The sequence below is a fragment of the Pongo abelii genome, chromosome 21 (genome assembly GCF_028885655.2).
Source record: "Pongo abelii isolate AG06213 chromosome 21, NHGRI_mPonAbe1-v2.0_pri, whole genome shotgun sequence".
In the NCBI taxonomy this organism is placed as follows: domain Eukaryota; kingdom Metazoa; phylum Chordata; class Mammalia; order Primates; family Hominidae; genus Pongo; species Pongo abelii.
Genome location: NC_072006.2, coordinates 16,016,386 through 16,030,252, shown reverse-complemented (window position 1 = coordinate 16,030,252; position 13,867 = coordinate 16,016,386). Strand labels below are relative to the sequence as shown.

Below are 13,867 nucleotides of genomic sequence, written 5' to 3'. Positions count from 1 at the left end.
GGATTTTACCATGTTGGCCAGAATGGTCTCAATCTCTTGACCTCGTGATCCGCCCGCCTTGGCCTCCCAAAGTGCTGGGATCCCAGGCGTAAGCCACCACTCCCAGCCAAAAGTTTCCTTTTTCGCTAAGCTGGCTTTGGCTAAATTCTTATCCCTTGCAAAGGAAAGAGTCCAGTAACAAAATTTGGGGAGTGCAAGCTAATTCACCTGGGTGGTGAAATTGGTTTGCATAGAAATACAAAAATTGGAGTTTTGGCACTCAGAGAAGGGGCAGGTAAAAGAGCGAAGAAACTTGAAAGATGGCAGGAGGATATGGACTAAGTATTGTGACACTTTCCCTGGCCCAATGTGTCCAGTAAAGCCTGTCAGACTCAGGCTTGGTATGGGTTTTTCTTGTAGAAATCAAATAAAAAGTCTCCAGTTGGGGTCACTGTGGTCTGGAACCACCACGGGGTGGGCAACATAGCAGAGCTCTAGAAGCAGAAGAGGTGAGAATTTATTAGTGTTAGAAATTAGCAGGGAAGCCAGGTATGATGGTTCACATCTCTAATCCTAGCAAATTGGGAGACTAAGACAGGAGGATCACTTGAGCCCAAGAATTTAAGGCTGCAGTGAGCTATGATTGCACCACTGCGCTGCAGCCTGGGTGACAGAGCGAGACGCTATCTTAAAAAAAAAAAAAAAAAAAGAAAGAAAAGAAAAGAAATTAGCAGAAATACTGAACCAGACTTTGGACTTATGCAGACAGAGAACCCAGAGGTTTTGAAACATTTTTGCCTAGATCTCAACGGGAGAGAGGAAGGCCGCAGCTAGTATCTGGATTATATTAATGTGAAAAACAATATGAAAATATACAATATCTAGAAACTAGGATGTTTTTAAATATTCATCAACTCATTTTTAAGCCCCATTAACATTGTAATTATCATAGAAAAAAAATCTCAATTTTTTTTTTTTGCCTACTATTGATCCCTCTACCAAGTGCTTCCTTTCCTTCTTTATCCTTACAAAATTCATTGTGAATAACCTGATGTATTTAAAACAGTAATTGTGGCAGTTTTGGGTTGAGATAAACATTTTTAATCAGTAGAGTAAAGCAGATTGCCCTCCATAATGTGAGTGGACCTCATTTCATCAGTTGAAGGCCTGAATAGAAAAAAAAGTCTGGCCCCCAAGCAAGAGGGAATTCTCTAGCCAACTGCCTTGAGATGTAATCTGCCTCCCGAGTCCTGAATCTGCTGGCCTACACTGCAGATTTGGATTAGCCAATCTGTATAGTTATGTGAGCCAAATCCTTATAATAAATGTCTTTGTATATGCCCACATGTTGATTCCATCTCTCTAGAAAATGCTGACAGCTACAGATTCTGGTACTGGAAGTGGTTCAAGTGGAACGGAATCTTAGGGATGCATTTTCGTAATTGGTTCTGAGGTTTCTGGAAGTGGTTCTCTAGTCTGATTAGATTAGAAACAGGAATGACTTTCCAGTAGTAAATAAAACACTGATAGTCTATGGTATGATGAAGTAGTAGAATTACACAAAATATTACCAAAACTAAAAAGAAGCAGGATCTGGGTGACCATGTGTATGATACTTTATAACATATTTGCCAAAATAACAAGTATAATGAGATTGGTTGCCCCTAATGTTGCTGGACAGAGAAGGAAAAGAAAAGGATGAGCTCAGGGATTCAAATTCCCAGCTCAAGTATAACATAAGTGACCTGAAACTTTCTATTTCTGCCCTGAAAGAGACCCTTATCTCCTGTAGCTGCAGAGCCAAGATTGTTAAAAATCAACTCCGAATCACATCCTGTAAGTGGCTGAATTAAAATGCAGATTGAATTCTTGACTTTGTAGGTTGTCTACTTCTAAAGTGAGGGCATTGATTGGGAATGAATAGGATCCTGAAAATTGGAATGGGGGTATATGGAAAGACCTTGATGGCACTGGGGACATTGAGTTCGTAAATTCCAATGAGTCATCTTTGCCCGTAGAAGCATTTTCTCCACCCCAGTAGATGTCCTCTCCACCCCCACCTGAGGGAACTAACCTTTCGTTGCTTAAGGAATCTATCATGACCTCCCCGATACAGTTGTCTCGCAAGACAATGCTGATTCTCCTCAGGACACACCCCCATTACCCCTCTTGGCTTCTAGAACTATAACTAGACTCAAGTCCTAGCAGTCCCAAAAGGTGAGGCACAAAATGTGATCCACGAGGCATACTACACTCCAAAAGAACTACTTGAGTTTTCTAATTTAGTCAGAAATTCAGGGAATATGTGTGAGAATGGAAATTAAAGGTGTGGGATAAAGATGGAAGAAACATAAAATTGAATCAGGCTGAATGTATTGATAGGGGCCGATTGAGCAGGATTTCTGCATTTAATGTTGCAACTCAGGGAGTTAGTGCTATAACTGATGGGTTGGTTGACTGAAACATGGACCAAAAGGTAGACCACAGTGAGTGAGTGAGAAATGCCAGGACTTAATGTAGAGAAGAGAAATCTCAGGGCTGGTTTACAGGTGGTTCTGCATGATGTGCAGGTACCACCTGAAAGTGGACACTGCAGCACTACAGCCCCTGAGACTGACCTTCCCTGAGCGAGAATGGATTCTGCCAGCAGATGCACCTCCTCCCTGGGTCTCCAGCCTGCTGGCCTACCCCATCAGATTTTGGACTCATCAAGCCCCCACAATTGTGTGAGCCAATTTCTTCAAATAAAACTTTCTCACATCCTATTGGTCCTGTTTTTCAGGAGAATTCTGACTAATGCATTTTCAAGATGCTTCACCTCTCTAAGCTTCAGTTTCTTCATCTGTAAAATGAGGATCATAGACTTCATAGGTTTTCTGTGAAAATTCAGTGATACCATGCCCAGTGCACAGGCCAAAACTTGCTAAGAACCAGGAAGTGATCTCCATTGAAGTGATCGTTGTGCTCCACACTGTTTGCTTTGAAGAAGCCTCACAATTTTATTAGCATGTTCCACTTATTTTGGACAATTTAATAATCTAACAGGCCTCATTTTGCCACTCCCCATCTAGTGTTACCTTTCTTTTCTTCCTTCTTTCTTTCCTTCCTCTCTCTCTATTTCCTTCTTTCTTTCTTTTTCTTTCTCTCGTTCATTCATTCTTTTTTCTTTTTCAGACAGGATCTTTCTCTGTAACCCAGGTGAAAATGTAGTGGCGCAATGCAACCTCCATCTCCCAGACTCAAGCAATCCTCCCACCTCAGCCTCCCAAGTAGCTTGGACTACAGGCATGCCACCACACTGCTATGGTGTTAACTTTCTAATATTGACTCTGTCTTCATTTTCCCTCACTTATATTTCCTGCTCATTCCCACTTTGCTGAGACTCGTAGTCTTCCCACCACCTTTTTTACAGCTCAAATTCTACTCATTCAAATTATCTCTTCCCCTCTTCTCCATAAAGTCTGTCCCAGCACATGAGCCCAAACTGACTCTTGCCCACTCTCATCTTCCACATCACTCCTGACTCTTTTCGTACATAGTATTGTGTCTTACATTATTTCCTATTTCATTTATGAACATTCTTTTTCCACAAATATTCCAGGATAAGGTAGGCTTTGCTGTAGTAACAAGTAATGCCTGAAACCTCATTAGCTTTGTTTATGTGGTATCAGGCTACTCTCCAGAGCTGTCTTCCATGTGATGACTCGGGCATCCTGCTGTTTTCATCCTGGGATTCTGCCAGCTCAACATGGCCACCACAGTCACTACCAAAAGGGAAGACAGGGCAGGAGGGCCGCACTGGGTGTTTTTAAGGGTCAGGCTTCGTGGTGACTTATATTCTGCTGGCCCAAACCCAGTCACATGGCCCTAACCCAATTGCAGGAGAGACTGGGAAAGAGTCTGAATGCTCAAGAACAGGAAAAGGAAATAGGATTGGTGAGCACATAGCTTTGTCTCTGCCACACTGAATAGTTGCAAATCAAACTACTAAATACCAGTGTAAGGTCCACAGTCTTCGCTACTTACCTTGAGCACCATAAGTAAAATAAGTTATTGCTCTGAAAGAGCCTACCATCAGTAGCAAGGACAAAATATAACCACAAAATATAAACTACTAATAAGTTACAGTTTGATGAATAATAAGTCTCCCTCTGTGGTGTATGATTAAAATCCCAAATGAATTGCACAGATAATAATTGCTACAGACTCTTAGGAAAAAAGTAGAGCTCTTGTCATCTAATGGGATAAAAAAATGACAAGGAGGAAGTATTATGGAATGACACTGAGTCTTGGAATATTAAGATTTGGTTGGAAATGAGGTGTGGAAGGGGACACTGCAGGTTCCTTGGAGGCGAGGACATGTCTGTGTATTTATCTTGTGGTGGGCATCCAGTAGGTTCTCAATAAATATAATACTTTTATTGAATTGAATTCTTAGAGCAGTAGCTCTCAAAGTGTGATTCAGAGACCCCAAGGGCCTCAGAGACTCTCTCAGAGGGTCTGTGAGGTCGAAACTATTTTCATAATATTAGGATGTTATTTACCCTTTTTGTTCTCATTCTTAAGTGTAACTGAAATTTTTCAGGGACTCTGTGACATGCAGTATCAGCAAATTGAATCAGAAGCAGATGTGACAATCCAGTTGTCTTCTACCAAACCAGACATTGAAAAGATTTCCAAAAATGTAGAACAATGCCAATATTCTTACTGATCTTTTTGCAAACATATAGCTATTTTCACAAAAATGTTGCTTATGGTAAGATCTTATGGGTTTCTTATTTTTAAGGGAATAAATTTGTATTTTTAAATTTTCCCAGGTTTGATTTCTAACATAGTAAAAGTTAATAGATATAATCCACTTATACAAAAGCTCCTTGGGATTTTAAGAGTATAAACGAGTCCTGAGACCAAAAATTTGAGAACCTCTGTCTTAGAATGTAAAACTGGAAGTGGGATCTACGAGTTTCTCCTCCCAGAACCCATCCAAAGCTAATTTTTCACATTTCCAGGATTTTGTTATATTCAGATCTTGTCTCAAATGTTCCTTGTTACCTAAAACAGTCTGCAATCATTATCACCAAGTGTAATTCACTGGTACAAATGAACATGACATTGGTGAGCAAATGTACAAAACACTTTTGTGTATATCCAGTTCTGTCCTCATTGAGCTTTAGAATATAGCTCAGAAATGTACAGAAATGTAATACAGATATATAGACACAAAAATGTGCCTTTTTAGGGCCTCAATAAGTGTACTTTGATAAATACAGAAAGATTATTTAACTCTGGCTTGGTGCCGTGGCTCACGCCTATAATCCCAGCACTTCAGGAGGCCAAGGTGGGTGGATCACTTGAGCTCAGGAGTTTGAGACCAGGTGAAACCTTGTCTCCATAAAAAATGCAGAAATTTCCGGGCATGGTGGCACATGCCTGTAGTCCCAGCTACTCGGAAGGCTGAGGCAGGAGGATAGCTTGAGCCCAGGAGGTCAAGGTTGCAGTGAGCTGAGATTGTGCCACTGCACTCCAGCCTGGGCAACAGAGCGAGACCTTGCCTCAAGTTTAAAAAAAAAAAAAAGGAAATATTATTTAATTCAATTCTAAACTGTCTCAATCTGTGTTAATGCCTTAAGTCACTCAAAAACATTTTTGTGAGTAGCGTATCCAAAAATATGTGAAAAGGAGGTTCTGTGGTCAAATATCTTTGAGAATTCTGGATTAAATCGAGCTAAACAGACTACATTTCTGCAGCCATCTTAGAGCCTTTTTGATTGTGCATTTCTAAATTTCTCTAACCATGAAAATCCTTTTTTGCAAACCATACTTGTTATTACATGGATTTAGATGACCAATCCCATGCTCTAAACCATAACCCCAAGCAACCAAAGCCTGCTAGAACATGATTTGCTCGTAAAGCAGGTACAAGATCCTAGATCAATTACTATGGAAGGTGTCCTAGAGCCATTACTATGAAAAAGTCTTCCTACATTTCATTCCCTAATATGACATTTGAGAAAATTCTGGCAGATTTCTGTTTAAGGCCACAGGTTGTATTGTTCCTTAAAGGAAAAGACAGGGAGTTGACAGGAGCCATATGTTTCAAAGAGCTGAACAGTAATAATTCCCTCGAAGAAGCTGGATGGAAAAGATCTCATTTAAAGGATAATAAAGTGTAAAGCACTCTGAGAAGTGTTGAAGGTAAGACCTCAACCCTACAAGCTGATAAGCAGGCCCAGACTTTTATTTATAGTGACATGAGTGACATTTATCTGCCTTTCACTAGAACATGTAATCCACTTGTCAAGTTGTGTCTTAAACGGAGACCTGATTTCGGGTCAGAGTTGGCAGGCTTCGAATACAAATGTGACTGCCCTGGCTGAAATTCCTGATTGGAAAAACAAAACAAACAAAAAATTGAAATATAAAATTATGGGATGGGGTAACTATATCAACTCAATTTCAGTTTGCCTCATAGAAGCCTTTGCCTGAAGAGGGTCTTGGCTTTGTGATAGAAAGTATGGTCTGTCAATTAAAGGAGGAGTGGAATGAATTACCAAGGGGTTCACAAAGCAGAATACCTCCCTACTTAGTCCCTAGGTACAATCATAATAGAATTGTAGGTTTATCTTCCTTACCCCAAAATGTTAACCCAGTCCAGTTTTAGGAACTGAAAATTGATGAATCACGAACATCTACAAAAGCTGCCCAGCTGCTGTAGTTAAGGAACTATGGGGAGATCCAAGGTACAGGACTCTCTTAAGGAACTTGTGTTCTAGATATGAGATAAGGCATAAGCACATTTGAAATTAATTAGCACTAAGCAATTTGAATAGCAGTTGAAGAGAAAAGAGGCCATAGCTATTTACACATAAATTAAACAGAACTTACTATAAGAGTACAAAAGAGGGAAAGATGAAAAGTTTGCTGTGGGTAGGGACTCAAGCAAGAATTTGCAAAGAAAGTGGGATTTGAACAGGCCTTGATGGAAGAGTGAAATAAATAAGACCTTCTCTAAAATGATGTATCATTCTTTAACTCCAGGCCATGGTGGACCTACTCCCCGACCTCTCTCTCTGTCTCTTTCTCTCTGCCTCCTTCTGTATTTCTTGTCCATAGGCTTCTTTGGCCACTTAATCCATTCTGCCACCCATTGTTCCTAAGTGCAGGGCAGTGTGCCATGGATCTGCACCTCAGCTTCATACTAAACCATAAACACCCTAGGAAAGTCTCTTCTGTTTCCTCGCCTTGGCCTTGTGTAAAGCTATGCCCAAATATAGTTCTCTTTTTTTTATAACCAGTCAACTTTATTGTGGTATAATTTGCACATATTTAAATGCAACCATTTTAAGTGTACAGTTCAATGAGGTTTGACAAATGTATACATACACTTGGGCAACCACCACTACAATCACGATATAAAACAATTTTTTTCACCCCAAAAGGTCTCTTTTGCCTCTTTGTGGTAGAAACTACCTCCCTAGCCCTAGCCTCAGGCGACCGTTGATCTGTTTTTTGTCCCTATACATTAGTTTCATTAGAGTTTCATGTAAATGAAGTCATACTATTTATAGTCTTATATCTGGCTATATTAAGTATAATGTTTTTGAGATTCACCCGTGTTGTGTGAATCAGTAGTTTTTTGGTTTTGGGGTTTTGTTTTGTTTTTGTTTTTGCTGTGTGGTATCTCATTGTATAGATATAACACAATTTGTTTACCCATTTACTCATTGATGGATATTTGGGCTCTTGGATTTTTTGGAATAAAGCTAGTATGAATATTCATGCACAAGTCTTTCTGTGGAAATACATTTTCGTTTCTTTGGAACAAATAGGAATAAAGGATGCATAATAGTGTATATTTGACTTTGTAAAAAACTACCAAACTGTTTTCCAAAGTACTTGTGCCATTTTTCCTAAATATCTGCTTGGTGATTATAGGAATGGCCTCCATGAGCATTATTGCCATTGTCAAAAACTGTGGAAGCCGCTGGGCACAGTGGCTCACGCCTGTAATCCTAGCCCTTTGGGACGTCGAGGCAGGCGGATCACGAGGTCAAGAGATCAAGACCATCCTGGCTAACACAGTGAAACCCCGTCTCTACTAAAAATACAAAAAATTAGCCAGGCATGGTGGCAGGCTCCTGTAGTCCCAGCTATTCGGGAGGCTGAGGCAGGAGAATGGCGTGAACCCAGGAGGCGGAGCTTGCAGTGAGCCTAGATTGCGCCACTGCACTCCAACCTGGGCGACAGAGCAAGACTCCGTCTCAAAAAAAAAAAAAAAAAGGGATAGCATTAGGAGATATACCTAATGCTAAATGACGAGGTAATGGGTGCAGCACACCAGCATGGCACATGTATACATATGTAACAAACCTGCACGTTGTGCACATGTACCCTAAAACTTAAAGTATAATAATAATAAAATTTTTTTAAAAATGTGGAAGCCTCTCTGGTTATCTGTAGGGTGGAATTCACACTCCCGAGTCTAGCATCCTTGGCTCTCCACTGTCTGCCCTTATTTCACTTTCCAGACTTGGCCTTCCACTGACCTGGTAAATACTTGCTTCACTTGCTCACTCACCATTGAATCACTTGCTTATCCACAACTGAGCCATACATGACAGTGCTTCCAGGGCTGCAGATGGACTTAGGCTGGCCTGGTGCTGCTTTTTGCCTGGCTTTCCGTGTGGCCAATGACACACAATGACCAACCAAAAGGTCAGGGTTAGGATCAACAAGATCTAGGTTAGGCATCAGCATGGATATGTGACTCACTACCTTCTTAAGACAAATTTCACAGACATTATCCATCTTGAAATTTTATTTGTCTCTAAGGAAAGCCATACCAAACATGTTTCTAGGATTTTAGAAATACCCCTTTTCTTTTTATTTATTTTTATTTTTACTTTTTTTTTTTTTTTTGAGACGGAGTCTCGCTCTGTCACCCAGGCTGGCGTACAGTGGTGTGATCTCAGCTCACTGCAACCTCCGCCTCCCGGGTTCAAGTGATTCTCCTGTCTCAGCCTCCCAAGTAGCTGGGATTACAGGTGCGCACTACTACGCCCAGCTAATTTTTGTGTTTTTAGTAGAGACAGGGTTTCACCATGTTGGCCAGGCTGGTCTTGAACTCCTGACCTCAGGTGATCCACCCACATTGGCCTCCCAAAGTGCTAGGATTACAGGTGTGAGCCACCTCACCCAGCCAGAAATCTTGTATTTTGAAAGGAAGGGAGTACAGAGGGCATTCTCTCTTCAAAGATTCATTCAACAAACATTTGGTGAGTATCTACTGTAAGCAAAGCTTTGTGGGAGCTACAAACATGTACTGTCTCTGCAGGATGGCTGAGAGTCACTGCCTTTGAAAAGGGAGGAAACCAGCAGAGGCTCTTAGAGAGCCTGAAGAAACTAAGTGGACTGATGTGATTTTAACTGAAGCACAAACTGGAAAATTGGAATGTATGGTTCATGACAATTACAAAGAGAAAGAAAAAGAAAAATGCAACCCACCCTGTCTCATTATTCATTCATTGCTTAAGCAAACAACTTAATTCATCTATTTGGGTGATGCTGAATTTGAATGAAGTCTGTGCCTGTTAGTAGTATCGTCATGGGCAAGATTTGGTTCCATAATGTCTCCTGGGCTCAGCTGTGGTTTCTTCAAGGTAATGCTAGTCATGAAGATTAAAACAAGATAGGAGGGGGGGTGAGGGGAGAAGAATTAATGCATTTTTTAAATCACCAATGGCCAATTTTGCTTAGTAAGACAATGATATCAATTTTAAGGAGAAAATACATTAGGAATTTAGTATACAACGTGTTTAAGCACCATTTCTCATTTCTTCTATTTTTTAAAAACCTGATTTGCACTGTTCTGTGAATCCCCATACTCTTTTCTGAAATGAATCTTCCACCTGGACTAGTGTGTTTCTTTGTCCTAACACATGTTACTTAAATAGAATCAGTCAATAAACTTGAATAATAACTAAAATAGGGAATTGGACACTTGTGTTATGCAAAAATGAGTCATTATCTGGCTATGGTTGACAATGTGGGAGCTGCTTATAGTGTAGAATTTAGTCCAGCACAATAGAAGAATGCCTTAAATTAATTAGTGCTCTCAGAAATGTAACAAAGGTAAGGATCAAAAAGCTTTTCTTCCAGTGAATGGCAGGAACACGTTTCTATCTGTTTATCATGGAATCACTTGCTTAAAGAGAACCAGCTTAGAAATCACTACCTTTTACAGACAGCACGTTAGCCTATGGTTAGAAAAAAAAAAGGGGGATATTATGACACCCATAGATGAGGAATATTTTTATGTGGCTGATCTCACCACAAAAGGTAAAACAAATGACCTAAAACTCCAAAGAAAATGCATTTTCCTTCTGTCTAGTACAAAGAGAACCCTCAAAGTGTGAGTCTGACTTTTAACATCCAATTCAGAGTCAATACCGTTTCTGACATCTCATTCATTTCTACCTAACTGCACTGCCAGGCTAGGAACACTCCTTTCCTAAAAGATGCTGCACTTGGCGGAGGAGGCAGCCCTGCTGCAGAAGACCGAGAGCCTGGAGCTCTTGCTAGTGACCCGCGTCATGTGGCCTGCCTTCTAAGCCTGCTGCTGTATGTCCTTGAACGAGCCTCTCATCTCCTTTAGATCCCACTACCCTCACCCAGAAAATGAGGAGCTAAACCAAGTCACCTCTAAGGAGCCTTCCAGCTCTCATAAGTCAGGATGAGATGCTCTCTCCCTTGTCTGAATGCCTGTGACATTGGTGATCTGCATTTAACACACTGATAACTGTTATTTATCAATGGTCTGATTGCCACTTGTTTTCAGCTATGTAGGCTCCACCTCCCTTCCTGGAGTTACTCCATTCATTTAATTACCTTCAACAACTCCTGACTAAGCAGCTGATGTGCACCAGATGTGGTTGTAGGTGCTGGGTGGACAGCACAAAGTGCCTGCTCATCTAGATTTTACAGTCTTCTTGGGGTGGCAGGTTGGGGGAGAGGGAGACAGCAAACAGGTGGAAAAGACAATATATCATGCTGTGACAGGTTTTGTTAGGTGCTACGAACTAAAATAAAACGGGGCAAAGGGATGGGGAGTGACCATAACTGGGGACTCAAGTGCAGTGGTGCAATCACGGCTCACAGCAGCCTCGACCTCCTGGGCTCAGGCCATCCTGTAGTGTAGCTGGGACTACAGGCTTGTACCACCACGCTCGACTACATTAAAAAAATTTTTTTTTGTAGAGATGACATCTTGCTTTGTTGCCAGGCTGGTCTCGAACTCCTGGGCTCAAGCAATCTTCCTGCCTCAGCCTCCCAAAGTGCTGGGATTTCAGGTATAAGCCACTGTACCTGGCCCATTTTTCTATTTTTATTTATTTATTTATTTAGAGATGGAGTCTCATGCTATCACCCAGGCTAGAGTGCAGTAGCACAATCTCAGCTCACTGCAACCTCCACATCCCAGGGTCAAGTGATTCTCCTGCCTCAGCCTCTTGAGTAGCTGGGACTACAGGTGCCCACTACCCTGCCCGGCGAATTTTTGTATTTTTAGTAGAGATGGGGTTTCAACATGTTGGCCAAGCTGGTCTCAAACTCCTGACCTCAAGTGATTCACCTGTTTCAGCCTCCCAAATTGCTGGGATTACAGGCATGACCCACCACACCCAGCCCCATTTTCTGTTTTTTAAATTGGAGTGTAACTGACCTACCATATGATGCACAGTTAAGTGTTCAGTTGACAAGCTGTGACAATTGTACAGACCTGTGGTGGTTTTAAAACATGTCTGAAAATTCTATGACACTGTTCCCATCTTTCTCACTATTCTCATCCCATTCCTTGATTTTATTTATTTTTATTTATTTATTTATTTTTGAGACGTGGTCTTGCTGTGTCACCCAGGCTGGAGTGCAGTGGCACAATCTTGGCTCACTGCAACCTCTGTCTCCCGGGTTCAAGCAATTCTCCTGCCTCAGTCTCCCGAGTAGCTGGGATTACAGGTGCACACCACCACGCCTGGCTAATTTTTTTGTATTTTTAGTAGAGATGGTGTTTCACCATATTGGTCAGGCTGGTCTTGAACTCCTGACCTCAGGTGATCTGCCCGCCTCGGTCTCCCATAGTGCTGGGATTAAGGCATGAGCCACTATACCTGGCCCCATCCCTTGATTTTAGACTGGCCTTGGCGACTTGACGTCAATGCATACAATGTACATGATATGATTTCTAAGACTAGGTTAGACAAGCAAGACAGCTTCCACCTGGCACATGCTTGCCTGTGCTTCCTCTCTCTCTCTCTCCATCCACCCACCCCACCCCCAGCCTGCACCACCACCAACCTCATGCTTGTCCTCAGAACCCACCCAACTGCACTGTGAGGAAGCCAAGTGGCCCCAGACAGGCCATGGGTAAGTAGGTGTTCTGGCCACAGCTGAGGTCAACCAACAACCGACACCAACCACCAAATATGGGAATACATGAGCCTTTGGATAATCGCAGCTCGTAGCCTTCAAGTTTTCTAGCTGAGGCCCCAGACATCACAGAACACTCTGTCCCCACTGTGCCCTGTCCAGGTGTCTATACTGCAGAAATCCCGAGAGGTAAAAAACAATGGTTTTCTTCAACTAAGTTTGGGAGCAATTTGTTACACAGCAATAGACAACAGAAAAAAATCCGTGTAATTGCCACCCAAAATAAAATGTAGAACATTTTCGTTACCCCAGAAAGTTCCCTCAGGCCACTTCCAGGCAATTTCTCCTCCACCCAGAGACACCGCATTCTTCTCCTACTGGCATTAATTAGTTTTGCTTATTCTAGAGAGGGAAGGCCCTTTGGATGAAATGCTCTTTGATTAGACGCCTGTGGGAAATAAGGAAGTGATTATGCGTGCCAAGGTCCATGGGATTCAGGCAGAGGAAACAGCCACTGCCAGGGCCTCCAGACAGGACTGTGAATGGTGAGGTTGGGAAACACTGGAGACTAATGTGGACTGCATGGAGGAAGCAGGAGAGAGGGGCCAGGAGAAGGGGCAAGGGTCAGATTAAGTTGTCTAATTAGCCAGGAGAGGAGAAGCTGTTGATGAGCTCTAAGATTTATGTTTTATTTTTGTAGGTTTTTGTTTTTTTTTTTCTTGAGACAGGGTCTTACTCTGTCACCCAGGCTGCAGTGGAGTAGTGTGATCAGAGTTCACTGCAGTCTCAAACTCCTGGGCTCAAGTGATCCTCCTGCCTCAGTCTCCAGAGTAGCTGGCATAATAGGTGTACACCACCATGCCTGGCTAATTAAAAAAAAAAAAAAACTGTAGAAATGGGGTCTCACTATGTTGCCTAGGCTGGTCTCAAACTTCCAGGCTCAAACAGTCATCCCGCCTTGGCCTCCCCAAGTGCTGGGATTAGATTACAGGCATGAGCCACCACACCTGGCCAGGGATTTATGATTTTAAAAGGAAGTGTCTAGAAGTTATGTGGGGTAATGGTAGAAGCAGAGAGACCTGTGTGGTGGACTAATGATGACCACAAATTCTTTGCCTCTTTCCATTGAAAGCTGGATACTATTTCTCACTACTTAACTTTGGACAGATTCTGTGACTGCTTTGACTAAAGGAGTGTGCAGAAGTGGTTCCCTAGTCTGTGATTTAAGAAACATGCAGTTTCCCTTTCAGTGCCTGGAATGTGCCCACTTAGAACCTAGCCACCATGCTGTGAGGAAGCCCAAGCAGTTATGTGGAAAGTTGACACCCAGGTGGAGAAGGTCCCTGGCCAACAGCTATAGCTGAGCTTCTACTGGATAGTCATCCTCAAATCCCAGCCATGAGAGTGAGGCCACACTCATCCTTCCAGCCATCCTAGTACCCCAAACGACATCACATCAAGCTGT

General features: G+C 42.1%; 1 long non-coding RNA gene across 1 annotated transcript; it reads left to right on the top strand.

Moving 5' to 3' along the window:
• Window positions 1–531: 531 nt before the first annotated feature.
• LOC134760797 (uncharacterized) lies at window positions 532–8,271 on the top strand. Its single transcript, XR_010138776.1, has 2 exons — window positions 532–1,815; window positions 2,550–8,271. It is a non-coding gene; the product is annotated as an uncharacterized LOC134760797 (long non-coding RNA).
• The last annotated feature ends 5,596 nt before the right edge of the window (window positions 8,272–13,867 follow it).